Source organism: Strix aluco, chromosome 1, assembly GCF_031877795.1.
Source record: "Strix aluco isolate bStrAlu1 chromosome 1, bStrAlu1.hap1, whole genome shotgun sequence".
Taxonomy (NCBI): Eukaryota; Metazoa; Chordata; class Aves; order Strigiformes; family Strigidae; genus Strix; species Strix aluco.
Genome location: NC_133931.1, coordinates 22,336,614 through 22,353,920, shown reverse-complemented (window position 1 = coordinate 22,353,920; position 17,307 = coordinate 22,336,614).

Below are 17,307 nucleotides of genomic sequence, written 5' to 3'. Positions count from 1 at the left end.
CCTGTAGCCCAAAGTTCTTGTACTGTTTGTCTGGGAAATGTTCTGCTTCTCTTCCAGTGGGATAGACTTAGCTTTTTACTGAAGATACAAAGGTGATCAGAAAACTACTGGAATTCAACTAGGCCTTCTAGGCTGAAGGCTTATCTTGCAGAAATATGATATATATAATAATCATAAGTGTTGCTTAACATCTGTACAAAAGGATTTTTTTAAGCCTTTGCACTACTATGCAGTCTGTAACTACAGTTCCCCCCCCCCCCCCCCCCCCATTATGCACAAAAATAATGTATTAACTCAATTAGAAGTGTAATTTTTTTTAATCTGGAAATTGAACACTTCGAGCACTTGCCTTCATACAGCATCTTTTTTAGTGTATCTACTGACACTAACATCCATATGCATTTCTAGTTCTTAGTCTTTCACTTGTCTCTTCCAGTGCTGTTTGGGCAAGATTCCTGGATCATCATGGCAAAATTATGTCTGTTTGGTGATAAGAGGCCATAATGTATCTTTTACTCTCTGGATCACTTACCTTATGGGATGATGCAGGAAGAGCAGCAGATCTGAAGAGCTATAAGTAGGATGATAAGGAGTGGAACAGATCAGGGAATAGACTGATGCTGGCTGTGTGCCTGTTGTACTAATACAGTGCACTCTGTGCCAAATACAGTTTATTTCCTTCCTGAAACACTGAGAAAATTGAGGGAGAATGTATGGTCCAAAGTATGGCTTGTGACACAGCTGTAGTCAAGTCTTGCACAGTTTACAAAACCAGACTAATCTGGAATGTGATTAAAAAAATTCATCCTTGTCAATTTAGCTTGAGTTGATGTAGTTGGTTGTTGATTTGTTGAGCCATGATAACCTCTGAACAAGCCCTGCAGCTTGGAATTTATTAGTTTCAGTGCAGAACTCTGAGTGTAACTAGAGAACTTTCAGTTCTGAAGTTAGTTTGGTTACTGTGGTATTGGTGTGGAGCTCTGCTGCACGAGCCATGTCCAGAGAATCTCTTTATGTTCAAAGACCTCTGTGCACTGTTGCTTTCAGACAGGTCCCCGAGTTGAGGAACTCAGAGGACCAGGGTTGCCTAAAAATGTTGCTAGAGAGATTGTAACAGCATGCTGGAAAAGAATTTTAAAGTTAGGAGGGTACCCGGGGACTGTATTTGTATATTAACCCCTTTTCCAAATTCATTGGGTGTAGTCTTGTACAGAGCTTAGTCTTGTCATCAAGTGGGGCACCCTCTTAGCATTCCAAGAAAAAGTCTGTTTTCCAAAATCAAGTCTTGCTATGACTTCTAGGAACATGTTAGTTGTAAAACCAGTGTAGGTGTGGGCTGGGGCTTTCTGGTTAGAAGTCAGTCATTTGGAATTTTGGAGGTGGTGTGCACAGTCTGCCTATTCAGGATCCCTGGCCATGGATTTGTATGCTGTTGGGCTAGCTGCTGTTGATTTGTCCCTTTTGGAAACCCTTATGGTTGGTCTCCAACCCTTTTTGTGGCCATCCACCAAAACTACGTAATGTAAATATAGTAGTTGCCAAGTGTTGGCAACTCTGCTTGCAAAAAGTGCTCATACAAGTCTGTCACAGGCCATCACCGAAATGGTTTAGAAATTACATTAAAGGAGGTGGAGATCTTAATTTTTTTATTTGGTGGGGTTTTTTAATTTTTTTTCCCTCAGTGATTTGAGAGGTGTAATTAGGCCTCATCTTAATCACCTTAAAATCATGATATGCAAAAAGAATATGGCTGCATGCCATCTCCGTGTATGAGTATCAGTGTATGTAAAATAAAATCCTTAGCATCACAAGATCCTGAAAATATAAGGAAACTGTTAATGATTGATTTCAAAATTTTGGTGTGGTTGACTGAGGAAGGAAGAAAGAAAGAAAAAGGGAGATGAGGGACTACTTCCTAAAGCAAATGCAGTGCCTACATTCCTGCTTATTAAAAAAAGATACCTTCCCAGAGTAAGAATATATACAGAAGTTATTTAAAGACTGTTTTGAAAGAGTAATAACTTCTTTGATACAGAAGTATTTAAATTGGTATTCATAGCCTTGGTGAATGTTAGCTGTTTCATGATAAAGCGTCTATGGAGTCATCAATGTGATATTCCTGTTTTTTCACAGCCAGGCTATGTAATGATACAGGTATTTGAATAAAATGATTTCTTTTACTCTGTATTTTCTAGATATCTAAAACAAGCTCAACTGCCACTCAGGTTTCTGAGGTCTATATGAAAATGGATAAAAATTTTTAGACCAACTAAAAAAAATTCCACAGGAGTGTTTTTGCTGGTGTCCGTGTGGGTTTTCTTCACTTTCTTTGTGGTAGCAGAATCCCCTGGCGTTTCCCCTCGTAGTCCAAAGGATTGAAGGCTGCTGGGATTCTGTATCTGCAAGCCCATAGCAATACAAAACAATACCTGTGTGCACAGCTACACCCAGGGTGCACTACACACAACACAAACTATAATCAACATGGGGAGAGAGCAGGGCCTTTACCGGCACCTGTGTAAACACAGGCTGCGCTGGGGTGTCACAGCTCCACCCTCTTCCTTCTCTCCCAGGCCAGGAGTGCAGCTCAGCTGGGCTGTGCCCACACCTGCAGTGTGCGTCTCGTAGCTGCTGTCAGACAGCCCCTGCAGGGACCAGCCAACAGCCCCTCTCTCCCAGTTGCTGGCCCCTAGACCCTCAAGTCCCTCAGACGTGTGATCCTGCTCCAGTGGCTCATGTTTATTCCTATTGTCCCATTCACGGACTTCCCACTTGAAGTTTGCCAGCATTGACACATGCATGTACACAAGACCAGTTAGAAGCCAGGTGTGATAGGAGTTTCAGATGCACTGCAGCGATGAAGTGTGAGGCTCGTGCACTGAAGCATAATCAGTAAGCTGTTTACATGGCACTGGCTCCCTTTATCCTCTTTGCCCTTGGTTTTTCCATGCTTGTTTCTCTCCAGTCTACCTTAGTTCCTCCCTTAAACATCCCATAGTAAGTTTTGCACATTGCTGCAATTCCCTTACAAAAAATCTCATAATAAATTTAATGTAGTCCCCACGTTCTCATCCCTCCTGTGTCCTGTAAAGATACTTTTATATATATATATATAAAGATAAAGTGTTTTATATATATATATATATATATATATAAAGTTACTCCTTTAGGTAACACGTCAGTTTGTATGTCTTTCTAGTGTTTCCTACACTTGTTTTAGTGGATTTTGCACCAGGAACAATGATCTGGATCATTCTCCTTCCATGGTTTTAGGACTAATGAGTTGGTGTGCTTGGTTTTCACTAATTGTCCTTCAGATCCTTGGTGTGGCTTTATGGTTAATTTGCTTAGCATTTAGTCAGATAACTGAACATGTTCTGTTATATGAAAATATCTCTGCAGTGCCTTCTGATCCTAGTTATTGGACCAAGAATGTGGCAGTTGAAGTAGAATTCATCTTGCTTCACCTTTGATGTCTACAGTAAAGGCACGGTGAGCAGCTTTGTGTACCTGATCTCACTCTATACTTGGAGGAGATAAATAGTTATTTTAGGGGACATTTCTCCCATACTTCAGACATGTATATTATGATTTAAAACCTTGGTTTATTTTATAAATAACATTGTGATACAAAAGATGGCTAGTTAACTTGTGAATATCTGTCTAGGTTTGGACAGAATTGCACACAGGTGATTAGGTTTAAGGTGAGCGAAACCAGTAACAAGTGAACACCAGTCTTTGCTGTTTGGCATTGCAAAAGTCTAAAAACATTTGAAGGGAGATGAATGAGGTTCTGTAACTGAGGACAAAGAAATTTCTGCCGATAATAGCTTGTGGGAAATGAGCTCAATGTTATACTAGAGAAAGATGGAAGAGCATTTGAAGAAGAGGAACTTTAATTAGAAAGAAAAGACTCTGATGTGCTCACCTAGCATTTCTGGGGCTTTAGAAGGTATGTGAAGAATTCTAGGACAGAATCAAAGATCATAGTTCAAATACTACCAACTGAAAAATGCTGAAAGTGTCACTCCTTACTATATTAAATGAAAAAAATACTTTTTCTGAGTTGAAGATCATGTTCTTTATATGCAGTTTGAAACAAACTTAAGGACTTACTTTCAAAGGTGATGAGTAATTATTGTTACAATGACTTGAAGCTGAGCTGATGTTTTTCGGTGCTTTGAAAGTTTGATGTGGGATCTCTGGATTTTAGGATGAAAGTGGAAGATCTTGCGTTTTGAAGCTTTTCCTATATTAATAGATGTTAGTATACTTAGTGATTTCATTTTGTCCAAGTCTGGAGCAGTTTCAGCAGATGCAAACGATGTGTTCTCAGTGGGTAGATGTATATGATCAGGAGTTTATAGCATGTTGCATCATGTTTTCTACTTTTAGGGCTTGTGTGGGCAAAACCAAAGATCTTTCAGCAGACAAAAGAGCATTGCTGATTATTAAGAAGATAAATGGATGGAGATGGTATTTTGACTGTCATTGTAAAAATGTGATTAAAACCCACAATGTGATAGAAAACCACAGATTTAATATAGATTTAGTAGATATGCTGCACTCATGTATTTATTACAAGGCTGACATCCCAGCCTCTAACTTGAGTTCAGGCAGAGTGGAATTATTTGAAGATGTGACTTTTTTCTAAGAGCCTTATTGTAGAATAAGACAATTTTTTTTCAGCAACCTGAAAAATACCGTTAATTTACAAAACGGCATATAAAAGCTGTCATGGCATAAGGTACAAGTGAATGGTGGGAGGTAGCAAGGGTCAAGGGGTCTGTTAGAGAGACCGTTGCATCAAATACTTGTGCAAGACAAGTCCACTAGTTCGTGATAGAGCCAAACCTTATCAACAGCTGCAGAGTCTTGGTCTGAGTGTTCCTGCTTTTACTATCTGGGGCAAACATCCCTGGGTAGCTAGGCAGCAGCATTCGGTCATTATTCATTTCCCTTTCACTCTGTCCTGCATGAACAGCTGTTTGCTGTTTTTCTGCCCTTTGAGATCTAGGGTAGAGATTGAATAGTACCTGAGGATGAAATCACTTCTTTGTATTTGTAAAATTGTTTTGATCAGAGGATTACATATTTTCCAGCTTTACAGTTTTCTTTCTCTTCTGTTTTTGTTGTCTTCACATCCCTGCTTCCCTAAATAGTGCCTCAGAAATTCTTGCTTTCTCTATGGCCATCGTTGACTTGGCTGTATCACTTAGCTTCTGCTAACCAGAAAACAAATGCTTCTGTCTTGAGGTTATTTCTACCATATAACATTATCTGGTGGAACATTACCCTGAATCCCTCCAGAAATGAGGATCGTTAAGCTTTGGAAGACCTATGGTTGCTTTAATCATTTGCAGATGCCTATGGACCTACGCTATGGTGTGCATAGTGTTTGGGATGTATTAGGAGAAGGAAACCTGGTCTCAAAAATGCTTGGAGGGTAAGAAGAGAGGAGATCCAAAGGGGAAGGGTTATTACCAGAATGTAACAAGGTTTTGCAAACTGGCCAAAGGGGTGGGGTTTGGCATGGCAGGAGCCGGGGGAGCTACAAGGCACAGATGGAAGAGGAAGGAGCATGTCAGCAGTTTTCTCACTCAGTTTGAGTAAAGACGATAGGGAAAAATCAATCTCTCTTATGCTGTATGAATGTAAGACAAAATATCTAAAATGCCTACCTTTTTTTTCCCCCACAAATGGGATAATCCAGCATTTAAGTCTGAAGGCAAAAGATTCATTGGCTCAGCTGGATATCTAAAGGTATCATATTTATAGACCAGCTATTTCAGGAATGGAGCCTGTGTTCTTTTGCATCACTTAAGGCAAAATATAACCTTGGCAAACAAAACCACTGGCAATATTTGCAGTTGCGTCATTCTCAAGTGAGTATTTAACATCAGAAAACGTTAGGACATTCATGATAAGCCACTGTTTTTACATAATCCTGTCAGTTATGGCTGTCCAGTGGCTGCGGTACAATATCTTGAACAGAAAATGTTCACTATCACAAGTTAAAGCAGCATGGAGTAGGTAACTGGATTATGATATTGATGTCAAACTGTGGAATAAAGTTAATACAGTAACTGGGTGTATAAATTGTGATTTGAAACTAAGGTTTAATCAGAAGAGGTTTTTTTTTTTTTCCTCGGGAATAAAAAGAATAAAACCAGGAATCTGGCTCAGTGACAGTTCTTTAAATTATGGACAATGTGTAGTAATTTGCTTCAAAAGACAAATACCTTTATGGGGTTTGTGCCTTATTCTGTGGAGAGTCTTTTATGTGAATTGCCCTAGACAGAGATTTTGACTGAGCTCTGTACATTGCAGAAATGTCACAGTGCATTTTGGACTGAGTCAAAATTCAATTAAGTCACACTAAGGGATGCATTTATGGTGACAGACATGGAAAAATGTGGCAGAACAGATCAGAATTAAACACTCAATCTATTAAAAGAAGTTTTGTTAAAATGTTTAGTAGCCAAAGACTTTATTCACAAGATGGGAAGAGCTGAAATAGTGTGCAGTGGGATGCTAAGCTAACCAGTTAAGTCTTTCAGCAAGAGATATCTGAATGAAGAAACTGCAAATCAGTCAGGTTCTCATTTTATCTGTCTGTCTTAATTCAACACACTTTTCATATCAGAAGCATGAGTTCAGCTGCCTTTAAGCTGTACTATCAGAAGCCAATGCCTTCACAGTTTTCCAGATTTTCTTGCAAAACCGCTCCTTCAGTGAATACTCTGCTGAAAATGTCCCTCTGGTTTGCTTGGCTTTGGGAATGCCAAGGTTCATGTGTTTTGGGCCATGCTGTGAAGGCATGCCCAGTCCAAGAACAGGGCCTGCTTTATTCTGTGCGGCGACATCTCTCTGAGTAACCAAGGGGAATACCAATGCTGAAAGCAGTTTTCCATCCATTCCTTCCTGACCTGCAGGTATATGTTTAATGCATAGCTACAAAAGACTCCTAGCTTGTCATGGAGGGCGTTAGATTTCCCTGCTGGAGGCCAGCCATGGAAAAGCAAGGCTTTCCACTTGAGTCATTTACTCACAGATGCAATCATGCAAAAGTTGCTGTTTTAGTAAGTGAGCTAGTAACACTTCTCAAGACTTCCCTCTTACAGAGCAATACAATCATCTGAGGTCACACTGGTGTTCACCACATTTTTCTATTGACTTTCTGACTTCAGGACATTTTATTAAGTTCTGACAGTTCTTTAGCAGTATACCATCAACAATGTCCAGATCTACACATGCATGACCTGACCACAGAATTTCACTGTCTTGAAGATGTGTTACCTCCAAAATACGGTAAATTCAATATTAACACCAAGCTAACTTGTTGGATGTCTTGGCCCATCTGGTGTCTTAATGCAAATCACAAAATTTTCTGGGTATTGTACAGAGTCATTGAAAAATTTCGGAGATCCTCTTGAAAGCTTTCTGAAAGTCAACACAATCTAGGTATGTTTGGTATGTGCCATGTGTTGCTGGTGTGCATTTGTTCAGTGACAGTGCACAGCCTGAAAATACAGTCAGCATAAGATCAGGCTGCCAAAAGTAATTTGTTCTTAAAGTACCTGAAGATGCAGTGATGTTGCAAATCCAATTCAGTGTAAGTATGTAGAAGAATTTTCTGGAGAGTTCTGTGATGCTATGTCAGTTTTACAGTTGCTAAAATTGTCTTTCAGTTAGTGTTTTGAAGGCTTTTCTGTAGTGGACTTACTCTCTTGTGCTGAGTTCAAGATCTAGAGCATCATTTTGTGTTCCTCTTTGCTGCCTTCTTTGAGCAGATCTGATCTGTTTTACCCTACACTGTGCCTTCCAGTTCTTCATTTGTAAGCCACTTTCAGGTTAATGCAAGATGATTTTCTCACACACTTATTGTCTTATTTGAATTATCCAAATTGATTTTTTTTTTTCAGGTGACAAGGCAGTTTCAGTATGCAGTGAAAGTCTCCTCTCCTCTTTAATTTTTTTTTTTGGATGGTAATATTTCCTCATTTGTTTTTTATTAATTCATTCTAGCTATGATTAAAATCACTTGCAAACTCTTTGTGGTTGGAAGACAATCCTCAGGAGCCCCCTGTTTGCTGCCTGCAAATGTGAATGTCTTTTCTTCATAACCTTTTATTCCCTCTTTCCATTTTTAATGGCATTTTGGCCTGAGCATTTGGGAGGTTCTGCTTTGCCAGTCTCTCTGATGATGCCACTCGGTAGCATTGCAGTGACCCACCCCTCCTTTACTAGCTGTTGAAAAATACTGGAAAATTCTTAGTTCTACTAACATGTTTTACTAAAGATAGAATTTTTTTATGTGAAAGCTGTAAATGAAACTTGTTTTTTAAGAACTGACATTTAAATTCAATACATTCGAGTGGTGATTTTATTTGCTGCTTCTGCAAGTATTTGCTTTAAAGTTATTTTCATGATGGCAGTACATATGTCATACTCATTGTCGGCACATGCAACTTTACATGCCCAAACATTCAGAAGAAAAAAAAATTTCTGCAGGTTAAAACCTGGTATGCCTGTGTTTTTGTTACAACCGGTCTGATGTGATTTTGTGGGCAGAAGAGCATGTTCTTGCCATCAACAGATGATTTGGTTATCAAAGTTGGATGAGCTCTTCATCGGTGCTGCCGTGTGAACAAATTCCAGGTACCCAAGTCATGTTCACTCCATAGTTAGTCATCCCTACTCTCCCATTCATGCCCAGCCATGTCAACAAGGGCATGCTGCTGCTGACGAGGTTCTGTAAGATGTTTTAGGAAGTGGTTTTGTATTGTGGTAGCACTTGGAGGGTTTTCATCCTCACCCACTACCTTGAACTGTTTATCTGCTCCTTTGCCGTTAATTGGTTCCTCGTCTGTCTCGCAGGGCTCTTTACACGGTGTCACTCACAATCAATGCAACTCTCTCTTTCCCTCCAGCTGGGGAACCTGAGTAGTTCATGATTTTATTATTGTTCTTCAATTTGATACAATCTGTTCCTGACCATCTGTACCCACTCATGCTGAGAATATCAATACTGTAATTTTCCATCTCCCTCATAACTTGAGCTGATTTTTCCAGCTTGCAGCATTGTATGTACATGCCAGAATCTTATACATAACATGGAGTGACTGGAGCAGCAGCTACTTCAAGGTTCGAGCTCCTTGCTGAGGCAGGATTGGACTGATGCTAGTTGCACAGATTCATCTGGGACTATCCACTAATCCAAGGAACTGAGATAGAAATTGTCATGGAGACAAAGTGAAGACTGAGCCAGTAATATTTTTAAAGAGGAAGGTGGTCAGCCTTGCATCCAGCTCCCACGCTTGAAGAATCGAGAGAGAAATTTCTGTCTGGCCTCTATCTTTGATGTACCCAGCCTTGGTAGACCTGTCGGGAGTTTACATAATCCTGCTGACATAACTCTTTGGATCAGAGTCTCCTAAGCAACCCAACACAGCAAGGTACTAGTTTCAGAAATGGGGAAAAATGCGGGTTTGCTCTGTGTGGGGGGTGCGTGTGTGCGCGTGTGTACTCCACATAATTCTGGCAATTTGTATTCTAGTGTACTCAGAATTAAGCAGGTTAATTTAGCTTTTCCTCTATTTGTTCATATCTGGTGCTTAGAGGATTTTGAAAATCCTATTCTCAGCCATCAGCTAATTTCATTTACATAGAAAATACTACAACTGTTATATGTTGTCTGGTGGACTCTTGTATTATTGGTTTTATGAAATGTGTTTTTTCTTCACATCATGTCTTGAAGTAAAACTCTTTTAAATGGCATGCGATTAGAAATCTGATAAATTACGTCCTTTCAATATTTAACTAATCCTTCAGGTCCTGCAGACTCCTACATTTGTGTGTGTGTGAGAATATGACTGAAAATAAAGATGCATAATTGACTATAAGAAGAGGTTTCAGTGATGTTATAAACCACGGGAGTGAAGTTCAGATAGTTTATGGTCCAGTTAACAGAAACTCTCAATAGAATTATATTTCTATAAATCAAAATTTGTCTGTTGCTTATTTTCTATATGTGGTTCTGACTCATGAATCTATGCCCTGTAGAAATTTCTATTCCTTCTTGAGTCATGCAAATGTTGCCTCCTATTACCCCAGATCTTGCTTTCTCCAGTGATTAGCTTTGTTGCACCCTACTCTGTTGTCATATATTTTTTACTTCATGTAGCATCACCATTTTGGGAAAAAAGAATATTGTGTTGATTTTTCTTCTTTTTGAAAAAATAATGTAGAATTCGTTGCACCAAAATTGGAGAAGTACAATAGGCAATCAGTATATACATGATGTAGAACCAAATAGGAAAAGTTAATGTAAACACAGAATACTTTGTTACTTCCTTCATGCTTCCTTCATCCTGCTTCTGAGGATGAAGGTCTGAACACAGCAAAACATCATTGATAAGCACATGTGGGCATTATCAGATAGAGAGAGGATATATTCCTCCCTTTGAAAGGGTTTAGTCAGGTAGTGAACAGGTTTACCTTTTCCTCTTTAAGCTATTCTGTGAAAAAGTAAAGCAAAGTTGAGACATCTTTGCATATGCTTCTCATCGTATGTACTGATACAGTAAAAAACATGACATAAACCAATGGAGTTAAATAGTTGCTGCATATGAAATCATGGACAGTAACAGTGCAACAGGGCAATAGCAGATGAATATATGAAAACCTAAGATGCTACATCAGGTGGACAAAGTCACTGGAGGAAACTTTCTGACTAGAAATGAGAAACAGGTCCATGTGTCCAACGCATCCTTGTTGCTTTCAGGATGTGAGTCAGCGGGGTCATTGCAACCTGGCCTGCAGTCATCTGCTACTACAGGTTAGATGCAGCAATTCCGTTTTTAAATCTTAGGCTGCATCTGCTGAAGGATAGTAAGAACTTAACTTTTTCTTCAGTAATAGGAAGGTTGAGGTGTTGAGCAATGGATGTGCTTTCAGTAATAGACAGATTGGCAAAATCTGACTGCCTATTTTGAAATGAGGTGGTCCATGTTCTGCTGCAGACAATGTCCTAAATGACTTTCTTTTTTTTAATTGAAGTGTATTGTCTTTGGAATCAGATCAAATGTCTTATCTGTTGGTCAATAAAGGGCAACACAGCTGGTGACAGGGCTGGAAGGCATGTCCTGTGAGGGGTGGCTGAGAACTCTGGGTTTGTCTAGTTTGCAGAAAAGGAGGCTGAGAGGCGAACTCATTGCTCTCTACAGGTTCCTGAGGAGGGGAACTGGAGAGGGAGGTGCTGATCTCTTCTCCCTGGTATCCAGGGACAGGACATGTGGGAATGGTTCAAAGCTGCACCAGGAGGAGTTCAGACTGGACATTAGGAAGCATTTCTTTACCAAGAGGGTGGTCAAAGACTGGAACAGGCTTCCTAGAGAGGTGATCGATGTCCCAAGCCTGTCAGTGTTTAAGAGACTTTTAGACAATGCCCTTAACAACATGCTTTAACTTTTGGTCAGCCCTGAACTGATCAGGCAGTTGGACTAGATGATCACTGTACATCCCTTCCAACTGAAATAGTTTATTCAATTCTACCAAAGACATCATCGGTAAAGCTTGCAACTGGAAACTGGATCCGTGGTCTGTATAGTTAGGGAAAGCAGGGGAAAACCCTTAGGTCACTGCTGTAAATCATTATGTAAGTCAAATGTTGACTTGTCCTTCACTCCTCTTGGAGCACAGTGATTTTTACATAAGTAGCAGTGCTTTACTTCTGTATATAACTCATTTTTCTATATCTTTTATGACTGAGTTTCGGATATGGGTGTGTTACAGGCTATTCTTTATGGTTTTTGAACTGCTGACAGACATTAATGCTTTTGAAAATGATGGTGAATGACAGGTGAATCTCTATGAAATCCATAGTATCACCAACAAAATGCCATCAATTGTTATTGATGGTTTCTTGCTTGCTGTCCTTTGAAATAGCTGGCACAGCGGAGGATACGTGCACGGAAAGGTGGCTACTCATCAGAACACCTCATATTCAAGACAGAAATACAGGAAAGAATGCACCCAGATAACTAGAGGAAATTATTTGGATATTTACTGTTAACACATTGGTGGAAAATAAAAACAAAAAAATTAATCTAGCCACTGTTATGGAGAGGAGTACAACTAATAATGAGACAATCATTGTCAGGACAGGACTGCATTACTGAAGCAACTATAGGCATCTGACCCTCAGTGCAGCAGGATACCTTCTTGCTTTTGTACATGCAACAGGTTTATTGCCCCCCTAAATTAACCTGTAGAACAAATTCAATCCACTGTGTGGTCAATTCTAGAAAGTTTCAATGCCTGCTCATTTTGCTCTATGGGAGAGCACATAAATTTACTGTGGAAATCTTCCCTGCGCAAAAGTGGAGATGTGGCTGGGAAATCTTCCTGCGCAAGTGTGTATCCTGTTTGGGCTTTGTAGTACATCAACTTTGTAGCACTAATCCAAATTCTAGTACGGCAATTAATGAAATAAAGGCCAAGCAGCAGTTTTAGCTCAGTGCTGTATACTTTATAGGTATTAGGGTAGTTACTTGTACTGTTCTTTTTCCTTTCCAACTCATAAACACCTGCTTTTGAAAGTGTCATCCACTAATTTTAAAGTGGGTGTAGTCCCTTTTATAAGAGACAAGGCAGGCTTTAACAGCTGATAGTCTAAAGCATTGTCTCACTAAGAGGTTCCTTGCACACTGAGAGTGAAATAACCCTCTTTACATTCAAAAAAGGAAATTAATTACGCTTTCTTTTTTTTGATATTCCTCTATGAAATGCAAGATGAAATGTCAAAGATTAGCTCATCTTCCCTTCCATCCCTTCCTTTGCAAGACAATTCTTCATAGAGAATGCACTTTTTTCTGTCCACTGTGAAAACAGATAATGTGTCCAAGCTGCTGCTTCTCCTACCTCACTATTATCAGGAAAAGCTGGAAATGAAAATATAAATTTATAATCCATTAATGTTTTAAATATCTTTGCTGTCTGTCAACTATCCTAACAGAGACTTTTCACATCAATTTGTAAGATACGGTAGCCTAAGGAAGGTAGCAGTTGTACTCAATTGTTGTATATTTTCTTAGACTAATATTGCTAGTAAAAATAGCCAAGCTTTTGTGCACATGAATCTCTTCTCAGAATGTTTTGATTTCCTACTTATTAGAAAATCATTATGAATGTAATCATATCAATGTAGCTATTGAATGAATCTTGTTTGAATCATACTTGTGCTTTTAAGTATGGCAGAATCCTGGTCTGGAGAGCCGAACACAGAGCAGACATTGTCATGTTACTGTGCATTTGCTGACTCTCATTTGCCCTAATGCAGTATTTCCCTTAGCCTAGTAAAATGCCAAAGTTGATTAATGTTCATTAATACTGTTCTTCATAAACTTCTCATGCTGCACAATTTGATTTTGTCTGAGGTATGTCAACTAGTATCATAGGGAGCTTTTTCAGGAAAACAGTATTAGAGAGTGTCAAATAAGTGCTAACGATCTCAATACACAAGAAAAATTGTTTTCCAACTATGGCTTTTGCCATTCTAGTGCCTTCTCTTCTCTGGAGTATAAAATGAACTTTCACTTTTCTTCATGTATCAAAGCCAAAAGTGTAATGAAAGACTGCTTGAATAATAAAATAAAAATGTCTGTACCCTTATGCTTTTAGAAAAGCAGTTTAGCAGTGCTACCACTTCTGCCTTTACCTATTATTTCAATTAATTGAACTTTCTGATTATTTTTCTGGTCATTTGGCAGATGTGAAACCTAGATAGGTAGATTTCTAGATAGAACATACCATATGCTAAGCTTTAATTATCATCCCTTTCAGGCATGTTTTCATTATCAAAGCTGCTATATTCCAGGTCTGTGAGAATTAACCTTAGTTGAATATCCAAACAGCTAATGCCCAGCTGCCTTTAGATTCTGAGGAAAATGGGCAGTCAAACCAGTGTTTTCTCTCTCTCGCTGAGAGGGAGGCCACTACTGAAACTGAATGCAGTGAGAGAAGGGCCTCAGTAATGGGCTGGTTTTGCATGGATGGGCGTTACCTTGAGAAGTTCCCGCTGGTGTGATGCTTTGGGAAAAGCTTAAACAGCTCATCCCCAGCATTACCCCTCCACCTCCAAAAACCTCTCTCCTTATTTTTCTTCAAAGATCAATTTAACCCATCTTACAATAATGTTCTTGAAAAAAACCAGTCATCTTCCACTTATTTAGTGTTGCTACCTTTATCTTACTGCTGTCTTCTCATTTCAACCCGCTGCATGTATCTGAGTTGCTTGCCCATTACATTTTGTCTATGGCTCTTTGAGCTTTCTGTGTCAACAGGCTGTTGTCTGTGCTATTTTTTCTATCAGTATCTAGGGCACTAGACTCTTCATACATGACTAGGATTTCTAGGTAATATTATTATTATTATTAATAGCAACAATAAGTCAGGATATTACTACTACTTGTAATAATGAATTGAGAGACAGAATCACATATTATACTCCATAAAAATATAGAAAGCAAACAATCATTTCTATCCTGTATAAAATCAAGAGATTTGGGACTTTCAAGCTGTCACTACAATAGGAGTGAATATATTCCTGAGATCTGGTACAGGATACTCTGTACCAACTCTGGAGGATAATCTTCTGACTGAATGAAAAAAAATAAAAATCACATCGGACTTAAGAATACAGTTGTTTCTTCTGAAGTAGCTTGAGTTTCAGAAATGTAGGAGGGGTCAGGGAAGAGGGATTAGAAATCAGCAAACAGGGAAGGCCATGCTGCATCCATACTTTACAGGAACATGTGATAACGTTCTCAGCACCTACTGTGCTAATGTGAGCCCATGCTTTATGTGTTGAATAATGTCTATAAACTCATTATTTGGGATTTTGAAACCTGTATAGTATCTGACAACTCTGAACAGCTAAAAAGAAACCAAAGTGCCTGAGTTTGGGACAATTTGTATTAAATATCAATGAATGTCCTGTGAGTGACCAATAAGAACAGACTCTTGTATGGTTTTGGTAGGATTCTTGAAAATTAGCCTGACAATTGCTACAAAACCAAAATCCTTGGCTTAGTACTATCAGGGCTTGCTAGAGTACAGAAATTAATTTACTGCCCAACAGTAGAAACATTAGTGGTACAGGTCGAGAGTCAAACAGAAATGTATAACCAGAGAACTTCATTGCACAGAAATTCTTTGAAAAATTCCTCCTTTGAGTTTCAACTGACTAACTGAATAACAATCAAAACTGAGTTGTCAAATTCAGACAGAAAATATTGAGTAAGTTTAAGATCCTGTAAAGACTTTTACTTACACCTTTAATTCAGCATGTTATATGCCACACTTAGTTCAGTCAGAATATTTCAAACTGAGCATGTAAACAGAATTGCAGGAATGAGACATGATAAAGTTTTTAGAATTGATCATATTTACAATCTTATGAACTGTATTTCTGTGTATAATTGCTCTGGACAAAACATCCCGAGTCCTAGAAATCATGTTTATCAAGTATCCCATTCACAGAATCATAGAATAGTTTGGGTTGGGGGAGACCTTTAAAGCTCATCTAGTCCAACCCCCTGTAATGAGCAGGGCCATCTTCAATTAGATCAGGTTGCTCAGAGCCCCGTCCAACCTGGCCTTGAATGTTTCCAGGGAATGTTTCCACACATCTGCCATCTCTCTGGGCAACCTGTTCCAGTGTTTCACCACCCTCATTGTAAAAAATATCTTCCTTATATCTAGCCTGAATCTATCCTCCTTTAGTTTAAAACCATTGCCCCTTGTCCTATCAGAACAGGCCCTGCTAAAAAGTCTGTCCCCATCTTTCCTGTAAGCCCCCTTCAAGTCTTGAAAGGTCTCCCCAGAGCCTTCTCTTCTCTAGGCTGAACAACCCCAACTCTCTTAGCCTTAAAATAGAAAACAATCTGACCGATCTGAGCCTTTCTTCAGTTTTCAGCGAACTGTGCTTATAAAACACCTACGTACCAGGGCCTCTCCCACGTCACATTTCAAAATACAACCTGGATACCAGCTCCTCGGTCCACTGACAGGAGGCAAATCAATCTCTTGCCACCCAAGCTGATTTAGGAATAAGGCTGTAGCTCCTTCATACCACCCACAGCTACCATTATGCCCACGGAGAGCCCCCACTCCTCTAATACAAAAGGTTTTTGCTAATGGTACTTCCTGAGCAGAGAAAGGTTTTGGAAGTGAATAGGATTGAGTTACACTCTTCAGCACAACTTAAGGACTTCCCCCTTCTGAGCCAGTGAAGTTACCAATCACATGCATGGAGAGGAGGAAAAAGTGGGGGCACTAGCTAAGAGACCAATGTTTTTCCATCTACTGCAGACAGATTGTTTACACCAGTGAAACTGGGAGGGGCTATTTCATTGAGATAGTTGACTTAGGGGTATGGGTGGTCCTGTGTAAAATACGGATAACCCTCTTGTAAGAGAAATGAGAGTAACAAATAAGGAAAACTAACTTTTACCCATAAATATTTATCATTCTTCAAATTACCGCAGGGAAGTACCCAACTAAAAGGAATTTGCTTGGAGCAGAAAAAATTGCATATAGAGTAAGCAAAATCCTCCTGAAAGAAACCAAATGAAGATGTAAGTGACATTATACAATATAATTAGCTTCCTCAAGTTAGACAGGGGTAAGCTGGGGAAGATCCAAGACTGCACTGGTAAACCAGTCCATGATGGTTTGATAGCACTTAGTATAGGACCTGGGAATCACAAATTGTTGCAGCGTAAAGTTTTGTCCTTCCTCAACAGGAATTTCAGGGGTCCCTTGCAAAATGCCTCCAGGAAGAGTCCTACAGGATGCGTTTCTTGCTGGTTATATATCTGATTTGATTCATCAAGAGTCTGAGTACTGGAGGTTTTCAGCCAAGAACATGTTTTTCATTTTCTTCATTCACTGATCCATAACAGAATACTTTAAAGTTCCTTTCATGTCAGCTACATAAAGATGTTTTCCAAGTGTGAATGTTTCAACTTGGGACCAAAAAATAATGGAAAGAATGTTACACTGGATTTCTCCCTTATACAAAAGATTATAAAGCAGATGTTAGCGTTACCTTTTCAGGAAAGAATTACACTTAACATGCTTGAACGATGAATCTACCAACTCACTTACTCTTGTAGCTGCTATGAGGAAGGAAATGGGAGTAAGTATAATGAGACCCTTAGTGAAAGACATTTTGTGGTGATATAAAATCAGGTTACAATTCTACCGTTTCCTTGGGAACACCTCTTGTCTAACAGAACTGGA